The sequence below is a fragment of the Nicotiana tabacum genome, chromosome 1 (genome assembly GCF_000715075.1).
Source record: "Nicotiana tabacum cultivar K326 chromosome 1, ASM71507v2, whole genome shotgun sequence".
NCBI classification, from domain to species: Eukaryota; Viridiplantae; Streptophyta; class Magnoliopsida; order Solanales; family Solanaceae; genus Nicotiana; species Nicotiana tabacum.
This window is the reverse complement of record NC_134080.1, coordinates 214,983,387-215,000,246: the sequence shown is the minus strand read 5'-3', so window position 1 is coordinate 215,000,246 and position 16,860 is coordinate 214,983,387. Positions and strand designations below refer to the sequence as shown.

Genomic DNA, 16,860 nt, shown 5'->3' with positions numbered 1-16,860 from the left:
TGAGAGGAAGGAAATAATGCTGCGAACGTCGTGTAGTCACCTCGCTAACTCCGACGACTCCGCCTCCGCGCAATCAACACCTGCTACCGGGTTCTGAAATACCTAAATCTGCACACGAAATGTAGGGAGTAATGTGAGTACTTCAACCCAGTAAGTAATAAGAGTAAATAAAGACTGAGCAGTATGAGACAGTGAATCCACATTTATAAAAAAAAAAAAAACTCAGTTAGCACAACATGCTTTCAAATCAGAATACGAGTCACTTGTCTCATTTAAAATCCAGCTTTTGGTAATATCATTTGGAAATGCTTTCCCACAGTTTCAATAGGGGTTCAACACCATTTATTCTATTACATAGAAAAGAGAAGATGGTCGACCAAGGGCAAAATTGCCATTTCACATCTCACTAAAGTTCTATTTGTACATCTATTGATTTGCTTCGCCTTTTCTTTTACTACGTCGAATTAACTTTTAAGTCTCATTTTGGGCTCTTTGTTTCTCTCTCTCTTTCTCTCTCTCTATCAAACTCTTCGCTCATTGTTTTTCTAGAAATTTCTTTTGTTCCTAAAACATAAATTTCATCTTTAATTTGTGAAATCTCAAATAAATGAAGCTTCATTTCTGCCGTTAGGTTTCTCTAAAGTGGTGTTGCTTGACATTTTAGTTCGATTCATGGAGTTCTTAACCAAGTATTTGAATACACAAGTTGGGTTTAGCTCACTCTAAAGATCCAACTTTGCTTCAGAAAGGTAATTGATTAATTTAAGTGTTTGCATTTATTTTTTTGGTTATAAATTGGTAATTATGATTCTGTAGTTTCTGGGATTCTATAATTTTTACATAAGATTCTAAATTGGGGATGTTAGAATGCTTTAAATAAACAAATGAGCTTTATAATCAGAGTCAAATGGTAGAGCGTGCAGTAAAAAATGACATCAACCGGCAACTTTGCCGCCATATCCAGTGGCTTCAGCAGAAAAGCCATAGCTTTCTGCTCCTCTATTGTATGAAGTTTGTTGACACACATATTCTTGCATACTTTAAACAAGTGTGTTTAAAGTACTCCTACCTTATAGAAGCATTAGAAAACCTTTCCACGAAGATTAGGCATATATTTTAAATTTCTTTCTGTTTTTGTTGTGGCAATTAATTTTAGAGATAAACCTATCAATCACTTATTGTGTGTGCACTTGGATCTCCAATTTCTTTTAACTTTTGTAAACTAGCACTTTCTTGGTGCTTCCAGTAATGAATACACCTTACATGCCTCAAATATAAAGCATATTGTCAATTTTTTTACCAATGCGATGACTTTTTACAGATAGTATGAGCCTTTTAGCTTTTTTGTTATGAACAAAAAAATATTAGTAGTCAATCCTGAATTGGAGTTATTCGACTTATCTTGAATTATGTGTGAGTTTATGATGTACCAATTTCAGGTGCAACAAGCATTAGTTGCTGGCGTTTTTTTTGTATAAAAAGTAGCTAAAAAGTGTTGAATGGCAAAGGTTTAGTTGAGCATGTTATATCTAACTTTATTTTGCTTATCTGATGATATATATTTGATCAACAAGACTTCTAGACATATGGTTCAGTTTTTACCTTCTTTATTGGTTGTAGCATTTTTGTGAATTCCTTTTTTGAACAAAAGATAAGGGCATGAGGCCACTTCTTTTCAATTAATTTTGTGTTAGTTAAACGAAATGTGAACAGTAATCCTAATTTTGAGTTGTTGGATAATTTTTCAATTTTCCGGGCTTACATGTAAGTTTTTTTAGGAGAAAGTTATTTTGGTGAAGTGACGTTTAAACAAACAATTGAGGTTATTTAAAGAAGGGGCAAGATTTGGAGTTCCAAATGGATTCTTTAAAAGTTATATTGCAAGATATTAAGGCTGACATTTCATTAATCAATGCAAGAATATGTGTTTCTTTCGATCTTCGGATGTTTGAATGCTTTCATGTGATATTTTTTATAATCTTGAGTGTTTGAGTTAATAATATTAATATGTGAGATAATAAAGCCAATGTGTTAATTAGTTAAGCCCATTTTGTAACAATGATGTGAGGTGACTTATGTAAAGTTTAATATGAATGTTGTTATATTTTAGGCACACTAATAGATCAACTAATTGATAACATCGCACGTTAAGTTGCTTGAGATTCTATGGATTGCTTGGGAGAAGAGTATCAAGATTAGAATTACACAGGAACTTATGCTACTTACCCAAAAAAAACAATATCACACAATGCTATTTTCGAGCCAATTTGGTATTAGTATTTAAACATTTTCTTTCTCTTGTTTTGCATTCCTATATTGTACTAGCACTCTACTCTAATCTTATTCTTCTTTTGATGGTTTGAATGGATTTTACCAGTCTTCAACTATGATCGAAGCAGTTCCCTGTTCAAGATGATATTTAGTTTTTTTACCATTTTGTAATAGCGGTCTTTTTTGTAAAGGAACCTCCCTGCTTGGTTTCTGGGTGGAAAAGGTTACATATGCGTAAACACGATTACATAAGGAAGAGGACTTTGAGCCTAGCTTTCCTGAAACAATATACAGCCACCCAATTCTTACAAATCTAAGATCATGAAGGACTCCATTTACATTAGCTCTGTACAACCTTATCATTACTAAATTAGACATGTATTCTTGTTAGTTTTCAAAATTGGTATATCTTTTTTGCTGTTTACGCCCTAGAAGATGAGAATTGCAAGTAATTTATCCATCCTTAACTATCCTTTAGCCTCTTCAGGTAGCTCCCTCCAACTATGTATAAATACCTCATTTAGTACTGGTTCTCAGGGAGGCAGGAAGTTGACAAACTTTTCTTTCTTTTATATTCATTAATCTCAGGAGCACAGTGGCCATGGTAAAAGAAATTCAAATGGCCAATTGAAATCATATTTACTTATTCAAACTTTATTTACCTCTCAAAGTTGTATATGCATTTGAGTTGCATGATGCATTTTACAATTTCTGTGAGTTCGTTTCTTTTTTCAGTGTGCTCCTGCACATATGCCAATTATTTGATATTGTCAATTCTTAATTGACCAGCACCTAGGGAAAAAAATATAGAAACAGAAAAGACTTGTAAAAAAATAAATTATCCAGGCTGACTTTGGGCCCGTTCTTAGCACGGGCTGCTTATATCTAGTAATAAAAGAGATAAAAACCATAAGAGGCCCCTCGGGCAAAACATAGTTCATATACAGCTCCTCAGGCAACACAGAAATTCACAATCCTTTTTATAACTTAAAACTTCAGTTTAAATTAAAGATTATTTAAAATATTTGTTCAACAATTTCAATAGAGGGTCGGTCTAAAGATGAGTGAAAACAGTAAATAAATCAACATAATCAATAGAAACTCACTTTAAAGAGGAGTGAAAAATAGTAAGTTCATAAACAGGCCCCTCAGGCAGAACATCACTCATGTACGTGTATATATATAGCCCCTAGGGCAAGCCTCTCAGTCATTCGTGACTCAACTCTTACCAATCAGCACTCACACTCAATAGGTACTATATAGTAACCGCCGCGGCGTGCAGCCCGATCAATAACCGATGCAGCGTGCAGCCCGATCCATATATATAGTCGACTGCGCTCACTGGGGGTGTGCAGACTCTAGAGGGGCTCCTACAGCCCAATCGCTATATCGCTATTGCGTGTAGCCCGATCCATAGATATATAATCCTCTCAACCAGGCCATCGGCCTCTCTCAGTCATTAACCTCACAATCAGACTCTCGGTCTATCTCAGTCATCAACCTCACAATCAGATCCTCGGTCTATCTCAGTCATCAACCTCATGATCACTCGGACTATCAGTAAAGCAAGGAACTTAGCCCAAACAGTTTTCACATTTTAAGAAGTAAAGTGATAAAACCAAATTTAAACAATAAACAGGTAAAACATGACTGAGGATATGCTTTCAAAACAAAATAGAGCGAGGGAAAAAAATAGTAAAAATGCCTTAAGGGTCTCAACAGGTCGGCATAAGGCCCCAAGCATGGCATACATCCCAAAATATAATATAAATCTCTAAAATATGGAATATCATAAGATTTCAAATCAAATACGCGACTTAACAGTCGTACGGGATGGACCAAGTCACAATCCCCAAAGGTGCACGACTCCACGCTCGTCATCTAGCGTGTGCGTCACCTCAAGTAGCACAACGATGAGAATTCCGGGGTTTCAAACCCTCAGGACAGCATTTACAATCATTACTTACCTTGATCTGGTCCAAACTCTAGCCCGCGATGCCCTTGCCTCTCTACTCGGACTCAAATCGTCCCGAATATATCCAAATTTAGAATCATATCATAAATACATGCCAAAGGGACAAAGCCCATACGAGAATAATCAAATTAAACTTAAAATCCCGAAATTGGTCCAACCCGACCCCTGGAACCACATCTCGGAATCTAATAAGAATCACATCAATAGAATCCGCATCCTCCCACGAGTCCATACATATCAAGATCATCAAAATTGGACCTTAAGTGGCCTCTCAAACCCCCAATTTAACTCTCCAATTTTAAGTCTTAATTTCCCCAACTCTTTCTCTAATTCTTCCCACAAGTTTCATGATTAAACAATGAAATAATTGCCATAAACACAAGATACAAAGCCCAAGTAGCTTACCTCTCTATCAACACTTGATTCCCTCTTGAAATCACAGCTTGGAGCTCCAAAATCACACTAAAATGATGAACAAATGACTAAAAATCACACTAAAATGATGAACAAATGAACAAATGACCTCCTCGCACCTGCGGCTTTCTTCCGCTATTCGGAGCTTGCACCTGCGGTCCACAATCCGCAGGTGAGGACATGACAGAAGCGGCAACATCAGCTGCATTTCCTCAAGTTCAACCTTCCCAAAAACTATCCGAAATTATTCTGAGGCCCCCGGGACCTAAACCAAAAATACACACAAGTCACATAACCTTATTCAAACTCGTTCCAACCTTCGAAACGCTCAAAACAACATTAAAACACCAAAAATTACATCAAATTCAAGCATAAGATTCCAAAACATCCAAATTATGTTTTTGATCAAAAACCTAAACAAACCACGTCCGAATGGCCTGAAATTTTGCACACACGTCACAAATGACACAGCGGAGCTACTGCAACTTTCGAAATTTCATTCCGGCTCCTATATCAAAATCTCACCTATCAACCGGAAAACGCCAAAATTTCAATTTCGTCAATTCAAGCCTAAACCTTCCACGGACTTCTAAATTACATTCCGATCACGCTCCTTAGTCCCAAATCACCTAACGGAGCTAACCAAGCCATATAAATTCCGATCTGAGATCATACACAAACAAGTCAAATCTTGGTCAAACCTCTCAAATTTCATGCTTCAAACTGAAAACTGTTCTTCCAAATTCGTTCTGATTATCCTGAAAATCAAAATCAACCATTTACATAAGTCATAACACATCATACGGGGCAATTCATGCCCGGGAACTGACGAGCAAGGTGCAAAAGCTCAAAACGACAAATCGGGTTGTTACATCCTTCCCCACTTAAACATATGTTTGTCCGCGAACGTGCCCAGAGTTGTTCCGAAAACCATCAAATCATTGTGTAACCTTACCATGCACATACCCAGGGGTGATCCCACGTCACCCTCGTATAGGTCCGATAATACAATGTAACTGAAATTTCACAGTCCAACCTGGCCCATGAACCTTAGAACCACATTTCTACTTCTGAAATCGTCCACAAGATCTGAATCTCACACCTATACTCTGAACAAGCCCGAACAAACAGTAGTAACCCATACCTGCAATCTCCGGTGCAATTACATGATATACCACATAATTCAAACACTTGTAGCGATCACTTCTAATCACATTAGTTGCACACCACAACCAAATACCGATAGAAAACCTCTTAGCAACTAAAGTTTCATTCCAACACTTTCATATACTGCCAATGATAAATAAAACATGCAGTAAGCCATAACCATTTCTCAGACCAACCATTCATGAAGCAACTTCTCTTTTTGGCAAAGACCATGGCAGATTTCTGAGCCGAGCCTCGACATTATCCTTCCAACATGATGAAATCGAATCTGTTTGTATTCATTAATGATCCCAACGATCTCATGTAATCCAACACACTACTCTGGAGACATGACACATCAATACAGGCTAAAGCCATAACTTGTGAAATCTGCGCACCAATAAGCAATAAATCCCAACATACCCAAATCATGAAAATGACTCAAATGAAAGAGCTATACCGCAAGCTCACCAGTACCACTACAGCACAAGGCTGAGAACCCGTCTCACATCATAGAAACAGAACACACGAATCTAACCCGCAAGGTCATAGCTCCACATAACTTCGCTGCAATGCGCGACCCTATCCAGACACTGGTCCACATGAAACACCTCAAGTCACTCTGCTCGAAATTGACGACCACAAGCAATGGATGTCTAGAACCAAAGCAAATCATTAGACCTACGGTGAAGCAATTACATAACACCACACAAACCTGAAAGGACATAACCGATACGCCATCCACCGGCTCATACCCAGTACTCTTCTCGCTCGACTTCCTCTATGAAACCCCAATGGAATCGCACCATCTGTGCCTATAACCAACATATCATAACGACTCGCAACATAGAAAAGTAATCTATGGATCACCTCAGAACACTAATAGCTTAATAACAACTGAATCAACACATCCCTCACCAATAGCGACTCGAAATCAACATAGCCGTCTCGATGCAAAACACACATCCATATAGGTCTACCAATGAACCCATTATCAAGGAGTTCCGGAAGCTACTCCTTCAACTCCTCTCACTCTGTCGATGCCATATGATACGGTGACTAACACCAAATCAATACCAAAATCAACAACTTGCCCGGCGACATGCCCGACCACAAGAAAAACCTCCGAAAAGTCCCTCACCACTGAAACTGAATAAATGGTAGGAGTCTCTACACTGAAATCCATCACGAAACCCAAGTAAGAAAGACAATCCTTCCCAGTCATCCGCTGGATCTTCAAAATATAAACCACTCCACTAGAACATAATCTGTCAAACCTTGCCACTCAGCCCGTGGCATTCCCGACATAGCCAACACCGTCACCTCAGCGCAATAGTCCAGAATAACACGACACAGAGACAATCAGTGTATACCCAATGTCACATCCAAAATCTAACATACCAAGCAACAAAAAATCCACTCGGGTCTCCCAACCCCGATAGTCACTAAACAGTGCTAATACTCGCGACCCACAACCACAACATAGCCTGAATACAAGAACTCCCAGTCTCCAACTCTATATAGCACACGAACCTCTATATCTGATCCCAATTTCGTCGTTCGAATGTACAACACACCTCTAATACCCAATGATTCCACGAGATGTACTCTTATAATTCTTCTGTGCCACTAAGCACACTCGAATATCAGCAGTCGATCCAGCAAGAGAGTGCCGTAATACTGCCGAAGTACCATCAGCCTAATCACATTACCTTTTTTTGAAACATATACCCTCGTAAAATCACCCCAATTAGCATTACCATTTCCTTAATCATCTGAAGCTCATTTCTCTAATTATCTAAAACCGCCTGTGCTGCCTAAGAATTGTGACCTTCCTTTCAGAACTAATACGTGACCTTACACATGCAAATCTAAGTCTTGCACAACATACCGCATATACCATACTGTCCTAAGGTAAACATGAGAACTTCATATCCATTCCGAGCCACACGCAACTACGTACTCAACTAGCTAAGAACTTTTCTATTGGACCTCAACTGGGAGAAAATCACTATACATCCCATTCTCTTCATGCCCGTGGAAAATACACACCTCTAACCGTGGTAGAATCATCAAGAACTTTCCGAATTCCATTCACACAAAACTAAACCGTCAGAACTGAATCCTTCTAACTCAACCAAGCTACGCAGGCCACTAAAAACCCAAGAGAATTGCTGCGAAGCACCTGCAGGAACTCATTACCTTCACCTTCCTGATACTGATATATAGAATCCCATAATTGATGTAGAAATACCACAAGTCTTGACATCTTCCAATGAAAACTCAGTTTCTAGCCACATATACAACTTGAAAGTACCCAATTGTTACATGTAAAATCTTGAACACATTAGAACCATTCTCGAGAGTCATTCACTCTATTCAAACTGCAATTATCCTAATCAAACGAACAGAACCACCTGTGCTGCAATAGCACTCTGACACCGCTGAGTGTAACCTTATCCTAGAACAACCAAGCAACTTCCTGCCCTATGCACCGAGCATCCATTACCAACAACAACTCAAGACATTCCGTGATTCTCATACACCTATGAAGTATGACATAACCTTTGTCAGAATTTTCCTTTACTCGAGTCATCCTCGGTCTCAATCTCCGTAAGCCATAACTAATTCACCCGCACGCCTCAAACTGGAACCAACATAGCACATAACCATGCAATCGACTAATTAATAGTGGACTCCCCCACTTGGCTCGAAGCCATAGACCAAAACATACACAATAACTCATAATGCATATACTTTATTGCTGCCATAATATCATAGTGAGATTAAACTCAATCCTTCATAAGCTCGTGGAACACAGACCATTTGGTACTTTATATATTCTGCAACCCTCGCATCCACTCTCGTAGTAGTCAAGACTACTCTCTTGAGCAACCCAAATTCAAATTGTAAAACATTTATTTCCCTGGTAACAGAGATCTTCTAATAAATGACACAAGGGATTACGCCAACTTCAGAACAATCCGCAGGAGATAACCCCACCTGCTTTGCCTAAAACTAACATTTCTGTACACCTTCCACTATCATAAACAATACACAGTCACTTAATATTCCTGAGTTTGAACTCATACCTCAATATGAAATTTACTTTACTCCTAACTAGGAAATATGAAAAGATTCCTCACACGCCCATAACTCAGGGCTATACCTCAAATCGAGATGAAAATCAAGTACCTAATAATTCTCCTATCCTCCAGCAGACCCTTCTTGTCATTTCCAAATCATATGAATACACCTCGTAGTCATAACATGCTCATCACGTAGCTATCCAGTCATTACTTCCCTTAATAGGAACACAATAGAACATATAAATCCAAAAGCACGCGCTCACGAAATCAACAGCTCAAGGGTCAAGCTATAGGCAAACATCCAGCCTCAAGTCTTCTAGACTGGCCCAACATCAACACACAGAGATCATATCTCGCCCCTTGATCGGGGAATCACAAGCCATCAATGCACGTCGGATAATGAGCGCTCATGCGTGCATACGAACGCGTGGAAGGAATTTCAAGAGTTACTTTTCAAGTTGAATCAAGGATGCACGATAAGAATTCAAGAATGTGAAGTTTTTCCTAAAGGTTCCGCAGCCTCTCGAAGATAAATACAGACGTCTCTGTACCGATTCGTAAGACTCTACTAAACCTGCTCATGACTCGTGAGACCTATGTAACCTAGGCTCTGATAACAACTTGTCATAACCCAAAAACTGATCCGGTCGTGATGGTGCCTATCGTGAAACTAGGTCAGCCGACACAACTCTCGAATCAACCATTTTCCAATAAAAGTTGTTGTTACACTATTTATATGTGATGACCCAAAATGTCATCTTTAAATTAAATAATTATCTTAGTATTTTAAAACCTTGAAAAAGCGGTATCAATAATTTCTTGACTTGCGTGCGCAGTCTGTATAATTTTTCGGAATGTTTTTATGTGAAAAATAGATTAAATTGTGAACTAGAGCTTTAAAACTCAACTGAGTTGACTTCGGTCAACATTTTGAACAAACGAACCTGGATAAAAGTTTTGACTATTTCGGAAGCTCCATATCGTGATTTGGGACTTGGTCATATGCCCGAAATCGAATTCGGAGGTCCCTAGATCAAATTATCGCCATTTAACGGAATGTAGAAATCTAAGGCTAAAGATTTCTTAAGTTTGACCGGAGATTTGACTTTTGAGAAAAAGACCCCGAAATAGAATTTTTATGATTCCAATAGTTTCGTATGGTGATTTTGGACTTAGGCACATGTTCGGATTTGGATTTGGAAGTCTGTAGGATAATTCGACGCATTTTGGCAAAAGTTGGAAAATAGAAGATCTTTTGGAAAGTTTAACCCAGGGTTGACTTTTTTATATCGGGGTCAGAATCCAGTTCTGAAAATTTTCATAGCTTCGTTATGTTATTTATGACTTGTGCGCAAAATTTGAAGTCAATCGCATTTGATTTGATAGGTTTTTTGCATCGAATATAGAAGTTGGATGTTCCTAGTTTCATTAGACTTGAATTGGACTGTGATTCATCGTTTTAGCGTTATTTGATGTGATTTGAAGTTTCGACTAAGTTCGTATGATGTTTTAGGACTGGTTGATGCATTTTGTCGAGGTCCCGAGGCCTCGGGTGGATTTCGGAAGGTTAACGGATATTAAAAAAAAAGATGTTGAATTTTTCTCTTTGGATAGTTGTTGATTTTTTCTACAGTATGTGAACAGTACCCGTGAACAACTACAACTACAAATCATTATGACAGGGGCTCGGCTAGCCGGCCAGCCCAATCAATATATCTGATTACTCAGGGTGCTCCAGAAAGTTCTTTTAATTCACCACCGCCACGAGGTTCGTATAATGGTTATTCCAGTTATCTAGCATAGACTCAATATGAGCAGCCGAACCCTCAAAGGAATTGTTATGAATGTGGTAGTACTAGGCACATCATGGGAAAATTGTCCTAGACTTGAGAGAAACATATTTTGTAGAAGCACTCAGGCTACGTGCCCCATTACAATTACTACTCCACTTACATGCCCAACCAGAGGTAGGGGTTTGGATGTTAGAGGTGGAGGTGAGACTCATAGAGGTGAAGAGCCAACCCGTTGATATATTTTCTATGGTATGGCTGAGGTCGCAACACCAGATGGTGTCATTACACATACGATCTTGAATTATTATAAAGCAACAATTTTCTTAACTTGATTCGGTTCTGAATATCGAGGCAAGTCCTCCTATTGTACTCCACTTATGAGTGAGCTTCGTAATTCTGAAATCTGCTTATGTGAATAATCCTGTTGGGAGATTCGATGGAGATAACTATGTCTATCATTATGTGTTGTGATTTTGTTAAACGGAAAATATTTGAAAGAAGAAAATGAAATATTTTGCTTTGCATGACTGAGGTCGCAACACCAGATGGTGTCATTACACGTACGGTCTTGAATTATTATAAAGCAACAATTTTCTTAACTTGATTCGGTTCTGAATATCGAGGCAAGTCCTCCTATTGTACTCCACTTATGAGTGAGCTTCGTAATTCTGAAATCTGCTTATGTGAATACTCCTGTTGGGAGATTCGATGGAGATAGCTATGTCTATCATTATGTGTTGTGATTTTGTTAAACGGAAAATATTTGAAAGAAGAAAATGAAATATTTTACTTTGCACGAGGTGCATAATACTTGTGATTCAGAACTGAGGATGAGACCCTCGCATTTTAATATAATGATAAATATTTAAATCGGGCTACAAGCTTCGGTAGATATTATATAAGGACGAGATCCTTGTGGTGAAAAAAAATATATTATGTGTTTAAATGCTCCCTTTGTGAAATTAAAAATTTGTACTATATTACTTATAGAGAGTCATGCCTATTAGACTTATCTGGAAAAGAAAATTTCTTGTATGAATATCTTTGTGCATAATTTGCCATGTTTGTATTGTCATTATTGAGTTTTAGACTACGGGGTGAGTGCCCGGGGGATGTTAATTGTTGTTCGTTAATTTGGATAAGTAATTATGAGATCTTCATGCCTTATTGTTAGTAAAATGGAGGTTTAAAATGAGATTTTGTTAACATGAGGCTAATTGGCGATGTTATAATCTCTTATAAACAACTATTAAGACCAGAGATGTGGTTATGGTCATACATATGATGTGTTTCATGTCAAGATATCATTGTGATAATGTCGTGCTTGTAATGCAGAGATTAGTGTTATTAATATATACTCTGTGGTGCTTTGTTGGGTTGTGGACATGATGTTAGGAGTTCTTTTGGTGTTACTCTGGCAGGTGGATAAGCCCAATTACAGAGGAGACTTTGCCGAAATTTCTGCAAAATTTGGGAGTTAGAAAACTTTGGGATATTGAGATGTGCAAAGAAAGAGATAAGTTACATTATGTGTTTAAGGACAAACTCTACTTCTCATTTGAGGACGAATGACCCTAAGTGGGGGAGAATATAACACCCCGTATTTGATGGGTGCGTAGGCACGAGTTGCTATAGCCAGTCGGGACTAATATCGTGTGTTGACGTGAAAATCGGACCTTTCTGGAAATGATTGGAGTGTAAGAAATTTGGTCTTCAAGTTTACAAATATGGATAAAGGAAATAATCTTAATTGAAATGGTGTTGTCGGACTTATGTCGAATGCGGTAATGTGGGATCAATTGTGAATATTTGTGTAGAAGTAAAATCATCAATTTGGTAACCTGAGAATAATTCTTAGCACGTTCGAGGACGAACATTTTAGAGGTGGAGAATGTGATGACCCAAAATGTCATCTTTAAATTAAATAATTATCTCAGTATTTTAAGACCTTGAAAAGGCGGTATCAATAATTCCTCGACTTGCGTGTGCAGTCTGTATAATTTTCCGGAATGTTTTTATGTGTAAAATGGATTAAATTATGAACTAGATCTATAAAACTCAACTGAGTTGACTTCGGTCAACATTTTGAGCAAACGAACCCGGATAAAAGTTTTGACCATTCGGACAGCTTCGTATCGTGATTTGGGACTTGGTCATATGCCCGGAATCGAATTCAGAGGTCCCTAGATCAAAGACCCCGGAATGGAATTTTGATGATTCCAATAGTTTCGTATGGTGATTTTGGACTTAGGCACATGTTCGGATTTGGATTTGAAAGTGTGTAGGATAATTCGGCGCATTTTGGCGAAAGTTGGAAAATAGAAGATTTTTTGGAAAGTTTGACCCAGGGTTGACTTTTTGATATCGTGGTCAGAATCTAGTTCTAAAAATTTTCATAGCTTCTTTATGTCATTTATGACTTGTGTGCAAAATTTGAAGTCAATCGGATTTGATTTGATAGGTTTTTTGCATCGAATATAGAAGTTGGACGTTCCTAGTTTCATTAGGTTTGAATTGGGTTGTGATTCGCAGTTTTAGCGTTATTTGATGTGATTTGAGGATTCGACTAAGTTCGTATGATGTTTTAGGACTGGTTAATGCATTTTGTCGAGGTCCCGAGGGCCTCGGGTGGATTTCGGAAGGTTAACGGATATTAAAAAAAAACTGATGAATTTTTCTCTTTGGATAATTGCTGATATTTTCTACAGTATGTGAACAGTAACCCATGAACAATGTGTGTGAACAGTCTCCATGAATATTACCCATGAACAGTGTTTCTGAACAGTACCACAAACAATACCCGCGCGTGAACAGTAACCGCGGAAAATCTGGATAGAATGTTATGTTCTGAATTTTCCATTTTTACCAAATTGGAGCTCGGGGAGAGGCGATTTTCGGGAGATTTTCAGAGAAAACAATGTTCTTAACTTAATTTTGGTTAGATTACCCGAATCTATTACTAGTTTTGGCATTAAATCTGTGAATTTAGTTAGAAGAGTTTGAAAACCCTCTCGGATAGATTTGAGGATTGGAGGGTCGAAATATTATCAAAATTTAGTATTTTTGGTATGGTTCGTCGAATTCCAAGACGTGGGCCCCAGGGGCGAATTTTTAGTGCAATTTCGGATTTTTAATAGAAAATATAGAATTCCATGTTGAATTAATTCCTATTTTTTTTATTGACTGAATCGAATTATTGTGGCTAGATTCGAGGCATTTGGAGGTCGATTTGAGAGGAAAAGCCATTGCGGAGTAGGATTTTGCGTGAATTGAGGTAAGTAACGGTTATAAATCTGGTCCTGAGGGTATGAAACCCCGAACATTGTGTCGTATGACTATTTTCGAGGTGACGCACATGCTAGGTGACGGGCGTGTGGGCGTGCACCGTAGGGATTGTGACTTGGTCCGTCTGGCGAGACTGTGGAATTAATTGGCCTACTGTTTAATACATGTTCCCTTTGTTTTCATAGAAATTGACTGAACTTCATGTTAGAAATCATGTTAGGCCTTATGTGATCACTGTTGAGACGTGTGAGTTCGTGTACTTGCTGAATTAGCTGCTAATTATTATTTTGTACTCAGTTATAGCTTTTCTTGCTTATTATGCCTCCGCCTCTTGTTGTTCATTGTTGATACATGACATTACCTCTGTTTGGGCTGTTTATATGATTTTTTTGAGAGCCCAAGAGACTGGAGAGATTGATGACTGAGTGAGGCCGAGGGCCTAGTTGTGAGGTTATTGATATTATAGCACGTGAGTTGTCCGTGCGGATCCAGATATTATATTATAGTACGTGAGTTGTCTGTGCGGATCCAGATATTATTATAGCATGTGAGTTGTCCGTGCAGTTTATAGCGCTTGGGCTGAAGGAGCCCCTCCGGAGTCTGTACACCCCCAGTGAGCGCAAGTACCTACTGAGTGCGAGTGTTGAGTGCCGAGTACTTAGTGACTAGGAGGAATGAGTGAACATGAGGAATGAGTGACTGCGAGGTTGGAGTGAATGGGAGAACAGAGTGACAGCTATTCTGAGAAAGTACATTTACTTCATTACAGTTGCATCGCAGATGTCATATCACTATTTTGAAAATTATTGAACGATATTATTGAATGCTCAGTCAAATTTGATATCTGGTTTATTGAGTACGTACTGATGTGACTTACACTGTTAAATTGAAAGTAAGACTACTCTTATTTGAAAGTTGTTGAGATAACTGTATTTGCATAGCTCGTCACTACTTCTCAGTTCCTTATTTATTTTTGTTACTTACTGAGTTGGTGTACTCACGTTACCCCCTGTACCTCGTGTACAGATCTAGACACTTTTAGTCACGGCGGTTGCTGATTGAGGAGTCAGACTCAGGAGACTATTGAGGTAGCTGCACGGCGTTCGCTGACCTTGACTCTCATTTCCTTTCATATTCTACTGTTCTATATTTTCAGACAGTGTTTTATCAGTCGTATGTTGCTATCAGTTAGATGTTCATGCACTCAGTGACACCGGGTTTTGGGGATGAATTGTTTAGTACTTTTGGAGTTATATTCAATTCTAAAAGATTTTATTTAATATTAACTGTTTCGCCTTTATTTAAAAGTTCTATTGTGTTGAGATGTTGAGTTGAGGCTTGCCTAGTACCACGATAGGCGTCATCATGACAGGTGAGATTTTGGGCCGTGACATTATAAACCAATAATCTCATAATAAAACTCAAAAGAAAAGTGCGAAATAATTACACAAGCCCTACATCAGGGTGTCACTAGTCATGAGCATCTACCAAGGTCTGAATACAATAAGAGTCTAAAAATGTACTAAGTACAGTAATGATAATGAGAGGAAGGAAGTAGTGTTGTGAACGTCGTGCAACCACCTCGCTAACTCCGACAACTCCGCCTTCGAGCAATCTACACCCGCTACCGAGTTCCAAAATACCTGAATCTGCACATGAGGTGCAGGGAGTAATGTGAGTACTCCAACCCAGTAAGTAATAAGAGTAAATAAAGACTGAGCAGTAGAAAATTGTGAATCCACATTTATAAAAAAAAACTCAGTAAGCACAACAAGTTTTCAAATCAGAATACGAGTCACTTGTCTTATTTAAATCCAGCTTTTGGTAAAATCATTTGGAAATGCTTTCCCACAGTTTCAGTGGGGGTGCAACACCATTTATAATAAAAGAGATGAAAACTATAATAGGCCTCTCGGGCAAAACATAGTTCGTATACAGCCCCTCGGGCAAAATAGAAATTCACAATCCTTTTCATAACTTAAAACTTCAGTTTAAATGAAAGATTATTTAAAACATTTGTTCAACAATTTCAATAGAGGCTCAGTCTAAAGATGAGTGAAAGCAGTAAATAAATCAACATATTCAATAGAAACTCACTTTAAGAAGGAGCGAAAAACAGTAAGTTCATAAACAGGCCCCTCAAGCATAGCATCACTCATGTACATGTATATCTATAGCCCCTCGGGCAAGCCTCTCAGTCACTCGTGGCTCAACTCTTACCAATCAGCGCTCACACTCAGCACTCACACTCAATAGGTACCATATAGTAACCGCTGCGGCGTGCAGCCCGATCCATAGATATATAATCCTCACAACTAGGCCATCGGCCTCTCTCAATCATTAACCTCGCAATCAGACCCTCGGTCTATCTCAGTCATCAACCTCACAATCAGACCCTCGATCTATCTTAGTCGTCAACCTCACGATCACTCGGACCATCAGTAAAACAGGGAACTCAGCCCAAACAGTTTCCACATTTTAAGAAGTAAAGTGATAAAACCAGATTTAAACAATAAACAGGTAAAACATGACTGAGGATATGCTTTCAAAACAAAATAGAGCGAGGAAAAAAATAGTAAAAATGCCCTTAAGGGTCTCAACAGGCCGGCACAAGGCCCCAAGCATGACATACAACCCAAAATATAATAAAAATCTCTAAAATTTGGAATATCATAAGATTTCAAATCAAACACACGACTTAACAGTCGTACGGGACGGACCAAGTCACAATCCCCAACGGTGCACGACTCCACGCTCGTCATCTAGCGTGTGCGTCACCTCAAGTAACACAACGATGAGAATTCCGGGGTTTCAAACCCTCAGGACAACATTTACAATCATTACTTACCTCGATCTGGTCCAAACTCTAGCTCGTGATGCCCATGCC

At 38.5% G+C, this 16,860-nt stretch overlaps 1 long non-coding RNA gene across 2 annotated transcripts; it reads left to right on the top strand.

Moving 5' to 3' along the window:
- The first annotated feature begins 456 nt into the window (after positions 1 to 456).
- LOC107769795 (uncharacterized) lies at positions 457 to 2,907 on the top strand. Of its 2 annotated transcripts, none has more exons than XR_001644485.2 (2): positions 457 to 749; positions 2,378 to 2,907. It is a non-coding gene; the product is annotated as an uncharacterized LOC107769795 (long non-coding RNA). The 2 variants fall into 2 exon arrangements; XR_012711303.1 differs by having other exon boundaries at positions 463 to 749; positions 2,111 to 2,907.
- Positions 2,908 to 16,860: the final 13,953 nt, after the last annotated feature.